Here is a 7,877-nt window from a genome sequence, read left to right as displayed (position 1 = left end):
TAGAAATATCAAGTCTGTCACTGCCTCCACGTTTTCTCCCTCTATTTGCCAGTTGTCAATAGGTGTAGTTGCCATGATCTTGGTTTTCTTTTTTTTCCTTCTTTTTAAAATCATTTTATTTATAACTAGCTGTGCCCGGCCACGCGTTGCTGTGGCAAAGTGGTGCTGGTATTGGTTAAAGATTGTTGTGTAATTTTTATTTGACGTTATTTGCATTTTTAAATTAATTTTATTGTAAGTTATATTTTTATTTATTATATTTTATTATTTTCTTGTATTATTTTTAGTTATTTTCTGTTATTATAGTATTTTATTGTATTAATTTTTAGTGTTTTTTATTATTTTTTATTGGGTTGCTAGGAGACCAAGTTGGAGGAGCTTAGCCTTCTAACTGGCAGCAATTGGATAAAAGCAATTATTCCTCTCTCTCTCTAATTAGGACTTTATTTTTCTTTTCTTTTTGTTGTATCAACCTAGAGGCATGGATGATGGGTTGTGTTGTCAAATTTCGAGGTTGGGGGGCCTGTAGTTTTGTTGTTTTGTGGGTCGCCGTGATGCCATCACTCTTATATATATATATAGATTATTACAATACAATAAAAATAATAGGAGGAAGACGAGTATACTCCAAAAGACAAAAAGAAAAAAGGAAAAAATAAAATAAAAATAAGAAGAAACCCCAAAGCCCTCCGTCCTCTCTGTGTTATCTTCCAGCTCCACTGCTCTGCGGTTTGCTTCTTATCTTTCCTGTTTTTTCCGAACTTATTTTCTTACCCTGTTTCCCCTAAAATAAGACATCCCCAGAAAATAAGACCTAGTAGAGGTTTTGCTGAATTACTAAATATAAGGCCTCCACTGAAAGTAAGACCTAGCAAAGCTTTTGTTTGGAAACATGCCCGCCAAGCAGAACACCAGAACATGCAGCATTGGTAAATGTACGTACCATAGAATTGTTGTACATGGAAATAATGGTAGTAACAAGAATTTTTTGATGGGATTCACAGTTTGTCTGGTTATGCTGGTTTGTGATGACAACTACTGTACAGTATATAACAAATGTTCCATTTTTTTGTTCAACAATAAATGTGAATTCTTCTTCATGGAAAAATAAGACATTCCCTGAAAATAAGACCTAGCGCATCTTTGGGAGCAAAAATTAATATAAGACACTGTCTTATTTTCGGGGAAACACGGTAAGACCTGAGAGTGTCTTTGCTTACTCATTAATTCCTTCTATATTTCCAGATTCCTCTTTTCCCTTAAATATTTGCTCACATTGCTCCAGTCCGTTTTTATCCTTGTTTGATCCTTTGAAATTATCTGTGTTAAAATGTCCATATTTTGTATGTCCATCAATGTCAATGTCCATTGCTCTAATGACAGTATTTCCGATGTCTTCCATAATCTCGCTATTACTATTCTTGCTGCGCTTATCATATATATAAAAATTTTTTCATTATTTAGATCCAAGGAAAAGTCCGTTAAACCTAATAAAAAATATTCCGTTTTTAAAAAAAATGAAATAATCTTTATTAGTTTTAACAGAATAATAAAAAGCAAAAACCCCTGATTGGGCAAAAAAGAAAAGGAGAGAAAAGGTCAAGAGAAGACAGAAAAGAAAAAAAAAAGAAAAAAAGATTTAAAAAAGTAAAAATAAAAATGACTTCTCGGCAGTTTCTTCAAAGTAATTTGCCTTTTCTTTCTTCCTTAATTTCTCCTTGAATTCTAACTCCTTTTCTTCTCCTTTCTGTTGAGGTTATCTTTCTTTCTCTTTATATTTTATCTTTCCTTTTCCTTTGTCATCTATTTTTGCTTCCTTCTCTCATCTATCCGTTTTAGGTTTTCCATCATTCTGTCCCAATTTGTTTCTTGGATTGGTTCTCCTTTATTTTTTGCTAGTAAGAAAGTCAGCCTGTCCATGTTTCATATGTCAAGTACCTTTATCAGCCAATCGTCTTTCTCTGGGATTTCTTCTTTCTTCCATAATTTGGCATAGCAAATCCTTGCCGCTGTTGTTAGTAAGAATAATAATTTGTCTTCATTATTTTCTATTTTTATTTTGTGTATCCCTAATAAAAATGTTTCTGCTTTAAATGGTATTCTTATCTCCAATATTTTTTCTAATTTTTCCTGTATCTTTTTCCAGTATTTTTGGGCCTTTTCGCACGTCCACCACATGTGGAAATACGATCCCTCTTTCTTTCCACACTTCCAGCATTTTGTATTTGTGTTTTTGTCGAATTTCCCTAGTTTCTGGGGGGTCATATATACCACCTGTAGGCCATTCTAAACCAATTTTCTTTCAGATCTATTGCGTAACAGTATTTTAATTTTTTATTCCATATTGTCTCCCATTCTCGCTGTTTAATTTGTCTCCCTAGATTTTCTTTCCACCTTTTCATATAGTTCTTTTCTTTTTCCTTTTCTACTTCCCACTCTATCAATTTTTTATATATTTTGGTTATTATTTTCCTATCTGATTGCATTATTTTATCCCACCAATTATTTTGAACCCTATTTCTTTATCTTTTTTGTAGTATTCCTTTATCTGCCAGAATTGGTACCAAGATATGTTTTTGTCTAATTTATTCATTTCTTCTTGTGTCTTCATTATCCACACTCCCCCTTGTTTTTTTTAGTAAGTCTTTGTATCCTAACCATTTATTCCATCCCAGTACTCGTCTTTGTGCTGCTTCTAGGGGTGAGATCCAAAAATATTCCGGTTTTAACATGAATTTTTTTTGTAGTATGATCTCCATCTCCCTGTGTACTGTTCTCCAGAACCTTTTAACCATCTTACATCCCCACCACATATGGAAAAAAAACCCTTTTCTTTCCTACATTTCCAACACTCCTCCCCATTTTCCCCCTTATTAAATTTTCCCAATTTTACCGGTGTGATATACCATCTAAAAAAGATTTTATACCAGCTTTCCTTTAGAGCTGTTGAGTGTGTAAATTTCAATCTTTTTTGCCAACATCTTTCCCAGTCCTCCAAGTTTACAGTGTGTCCGATCTCCCTTGCCCATATGGACATAATATCTTTTACATAATCTTCTTCTGTTTCCCACATCAGTAACTGTTTGTATAGCACTTTAATTATTTTTGTCTCTAGTTTTAGAACAATATCCCAAGTTGTCTCCTTCTTCTCAAACCCTATTATTTTTATTTATTACATGCATTTATACCCCGCCCTTCTCCCCGAGGGGACTCAGAGCGGCTTACATTCTGCCACGGGGGCCAGCAACAAGTATACTATAAAACAAAACAATTAAAACATGATAAAAACATGATAAAAAGTATACAAAAATTTAAACGCTGCAAGGCAGCGATATTGCACCATCCTCAGTCATTCAAGGCTGCTACAATTACAGATTTGCGATCCGATTACAACAGCCAATGAGCTTATTCGCTGAATGCCTGGGCGCAGAGCCAGGTTTTTAGTTTCCTTCTAAATCCCAGGAGGGAAGGGGTTTGCCGGATATCGCTGGGGAGGGAGTTCCACAGCCGAGTGAGGAGCCACCACCGAGAAGGAAGGCCCTGTCCCTCGTCCCCACCAGCCGCGCCTGCGAGGCAGGTGGGATCGAGAGCAGGGCCTCCCCGGAAGATCTTAAGGTTCTAACGGGCTCATAGGAGGAGATCCGTTCGGATAGATAGGCAGGACCAGAACTGTTTAGGGCTTTATAGGTCAAAACCAGCACTTTGAATTGGGCTCGGTAGCATATCGGCAGCCAGTGGAGCTGGCTTAGCAGGGGGTTGTGCGCTCCCTGTAAGCCGCTCCCGTTATTAATCTGGCTGCCGCCCATTGTACTAGTTGGAGCTTCCGGGCCGTCTTCAAAGGCAGCCCCACGTAGAGTGCGTTGCAGTAATCCAGCCGGGATGTGACCAGAGTGTGGACCACCGTGGCCAAGTCAGACCTCCCAAGGAACGGGCGCAGCTGGCGCACGAGGGGGAGTTGTGCGAAGGCTCTCCTGGCCACTGCCAAGACCTGGGGTTCCAGGCTCAGCGATGAGTCCAGGATCACCCCCAGACTGCGAACCTGCGTCTTTAGGGGGAGTGCGACCCCGTCCAACACAGGCTGTAACCCTATTCCCTGTTCGGCCTTGCGACTAACCAGGAGGACCTCTGTCTTGTCTGGATTCAGTTTCAATTTGTTAGCCCTCATCCAGTCCGACACAGTGGCCAGACACCGGTTCAGGACCTGAACAGCCTCCTGAGTGACAGGTGGGAAGGAGTGACAGAGCCGGACATCATCTGTGTACAGATGACACCGGACCCCGAAACTCCTGATGATCTCTCCCAACGGCTTCATGTAGATGTTAAACAACATGGGGGACAATATCGACCCCTGCGGGACCCCACAGGACAATGGCTGTGGAGCCGAGCAGGTGTCCCCCAGTGACACCATCTGGGATCGTCCCTCCAGGAAGGACCGGAGCCACTGCAGAACAGTGCCTCCAATGCCCAACCCGGCGAGTCGTCCCAGAAGGATACCGTGGTCAACGGTATCGAAGGCCGCTGAGAGGTCCAGCAGAACCAGCAAGGACACACTCCCCTTGTCCAGTTCCCGGCAAAGATCATCGACTAAGGCGACCAAGGCTGTCTCGGTACCATGCCCCGGCCTGAAGCCAGACTGCGCCGGATCTAGAATATCAGCATCTACCAAGAATGCCTGAAGTTGCGCTGCCACCACCAGTTCCACGACCTTGCCCTTGGTTATCCTTCTTAAAGCATTCTCTAATCTGCCAATAATTTAACCAGGTCATAGATGGTTCTATTTGTTTAATTTCCTCATATGATTTTTAATGTATTCCTTCATTATCTATCTTTACCAATTGTTTATACGTAAGCCATCTTTCCTTGGGAATCTCTCGCATATGTTCTGATTCCAGAGGTGAGAGCCATAATGGGACCTTCCTGTAAAATCTGTGTTTATCTTTCTGCCACGTTTTTAGTAGTGCTTCTCTCAAATAGTGATTATTAAAGTTTTTTTCTTTAAAGCTTTTCCTCTTCCATAAATAGGCATGCCATCCCTTATTCAGGTCCTGACCTTCTAACACCAATATTGTTCTGTCACACGCTGGGCCTGTGACTGATTGTCTATTATATAGGACGTACGCTTTACGCCCAGCGGGAAGCCAGGGTGCCTAAAGAAAGGTCGTTGAGGAATTTCCCTGAAAAGATGGCCTTGAAGTCTTTTAAAGAAATAACAAAGTCTTTATTGATGAACAAAGGAGTCTTGTCCCACAGGACAGGCGATTGGCTTTGAATAACTGTGGAAACCCTCTTATAACCCCTCCCAGGCAATCTGTTATCTGGGCCTAGCTGGTCTGGGACCCACTGCCAACTCCAAGTGCGTCTGGTTGTCGAGTGGACCTACCAGCCAAGGCTTGCAGATTTTTCTGTGCTGTTGTTCTGTATCCTCGGACGATCAATATCCCTGGTGGTCTTTAACCCTGGTGTTCTTTAACCCCGGTGGTCTTGAAATATGAAGCTTTTTATGGGATGAGCTGGTCTACGTCCTATAGATGAGCTTCCTAAGTGAGACTAACTTAAAAATGGCTCCTTCCCTCCCAGAGCCCTGAACAAGGGGCGGAACCAAACTTAATGGTGATTGACCAGGTGGCCTGTCCTATGAATGCAAACATTTGCAGCAAGAAAGTAAAGTAGAAGGTTCTGGTACAGCCGTACCAGCACAAATATCCTATTTTTTCGCAAAGTGGCCCATTCCTTCACCCATTCCAGAGCTGCTGCGTCATAATACAACTGGAGGTCAGGGACTCCCAAACCATGATCTTGGTTTTCTTGACGTTTAACTGCAGCCCAGCCTTTGAACTTTCTTCTTGTTTTCCCCTTGGTGATAAGGCTCCTCAGCTCCTCCTCGCTTTCGGCCATCAGAGTGGTATCATCTGCATACCTAAGGTTGTTAATGTTTCTTCCAGCAATTTTAACTCTGGTCTTGGATTCCTCAAGCCCCACACGTCGCATGATGTGTTCTGCGTACAAGTTAAATAGGGAGGGTGAGAGGATGCAGGAGGCCTTAAACCAGTGATTCCCAAAGTGAGCACTACCGCCCCCTGGTGGGCACTGCAGCGATCCAGGGGGTCGGTGATGGCACCTATTAGGACACAGGGGTGGGGCCAGGGGAGGGGCTGGGCCTCTTCCCAAGTGCCGGAGACAGGGCTGAGCCAGGAGGCGGAGCTAGAGGAGTGGGCGTGTCTTCTTCCCAAGAGCCCGAGACAGGGCTGAGCATCTATACCTCTTCTGTGGTGCTTGTTGGGACACAGAGGGCGGAGCTAGGGAAGGGGGCGGGGCCTCTTCCCAAAAGCCTGAGACAGGGCTGAGCCTCTATATCTCTCCTGAGAGGCCTTTTAGGACTAAAGGGCGGGGCTAGGGGAGGGGAGTGGCCTCTTCCCAAAAGCCTGAGACAGGGATGAGCCTCTATATCTCTCCTGAGAGGCCTTTTAGGACTAGGGGAGGGGGCGTGGCCTCTTCCCAAGAGCGTGAGACAGGGCTGAGCCTCTATATCTCTCTTGAGAGGCCTTTTAGGACTAAAGGGCGGGGCTAGGGGAGGGGGCAGGGCCTCTTCCCAAAAGCCTGAGACAGGGCTGAGCCTCTATATCTCTCCTGTGAGGCCTTTTAGGACTAAAGGGCGGGGCTAGGGGAGGGGGCGGGGCCTCCTTCGAAGAGCCTGAGACAGGGCTGAGCCTCTATACCTCTCCTGAGAGGCCTTTTAGGACTAAAGGGCGGGGCTAGGGGAGGGGGCGGGGCCTCCTTCGAAGAGCCTGAGACAGGGCTGAGACTCTATATCTCTCCTGAGAGGCCTTTTAGGACTAAAGGGCGGGGCTAGGGGAGGGGGCGTGGCCTCTTCCCAAGAGCGTGAGACAGGGCTGAGCCTCTATATCTCTCCTGTGAGGCCTTTTAGGACTAAAAGGCGGGGCTAGGGGAGGGGGCGGGGCCTCCTTCGAAGAGCCTGAGACAGGGCTGAGCCTCTATACCTCTCCTGAGAGGCCTTTTAGGACTAAAGGGCGGAGCTAGGGAAGGGGGCGGGGCCTCTTCCCAAAAGCCTGAGACAGGGCTGAGCCTCTATATCTCTCCTGAGAGGCCTTTTAGGACTAAAGGGCGGGGCTAGGGGAGGGGAGTGGCCTCTTCCCAAAAGCCTGAGACAGGGATGAGCCTCTATATCTCTCCTGAGAGGCCTTTTAGGACTAGGGGAGGGGGCGTGGCCTCTTCCCAAGAGCGTGAGACAGAGCTGAGACTCTATATCTCTCCTGTGAGGCCTTTTAGGACTAAAGGGCGGGGCTAGGGGAGGGGGCGGGGCCTCCTTCGAAGAGCCTGAGACAGGGCTGAGCCTCTATACCTCTCCTGAGAGGCCTTTTAGGACTAAAGGGCGGGGCTAGGGGAGGGGGCGGGGCCTCTTCCCAAGAGCCTGAGACAGGGCTGAGCCTCTATACCTCTCCTGAGAGGCCTTTTAGGACTAAAGGGCGGGGCTAGGGGAGGGGGCGGGGCCTCTTCCCAAGAGCCTGAGACAGGGCTGAGCCTCTATATCTCTCCTGAGAGGCCTTTTAGGACTAAAGGGCGGGGCTAGGGGAGGGGGCGGGGCCTCTTCACAAAAGCCTGAGACAGGGCTGAGCCTCTATATCTCTCCTGTGAGGCCTTTTAGGACTAAAGGGCGGGGCTAGGGGAGGGGGCGGGGCCTCCTTCGAAGAGCCTGAGACGGGGCTGAGCCTCTATACCTCTCCTGAGAGGACTTTTAGGACTAAATGGCGGGGCTAGGGGAGGGGGCGGGGCCTCCTTCGAAGAGCCTGAGATAGGGCTGAGCCTCTATACCTCTCCTGAGAGGACTTTTAGGACTAAAGGGCGGGGCTAGGGATGGG

Source organism: Anolis carolinensis, chromosome 4, assembly GCF_035594765.1.
Source record: "Anolis carolinensis isolate JA03-04 chromosome 4, rAnoCar3.1.pri, whole genome shotgun sequence".
Taxonomy (NCBI): domain Eukaryota; kingdom Metazoa; phylum Chordata; class Lepidosauria; order Squamata; family Dactyloidae; genus Anolis; species Anolis carolinensis.
Note: the sequence above shows the minus strand (reverse complement) of the source record.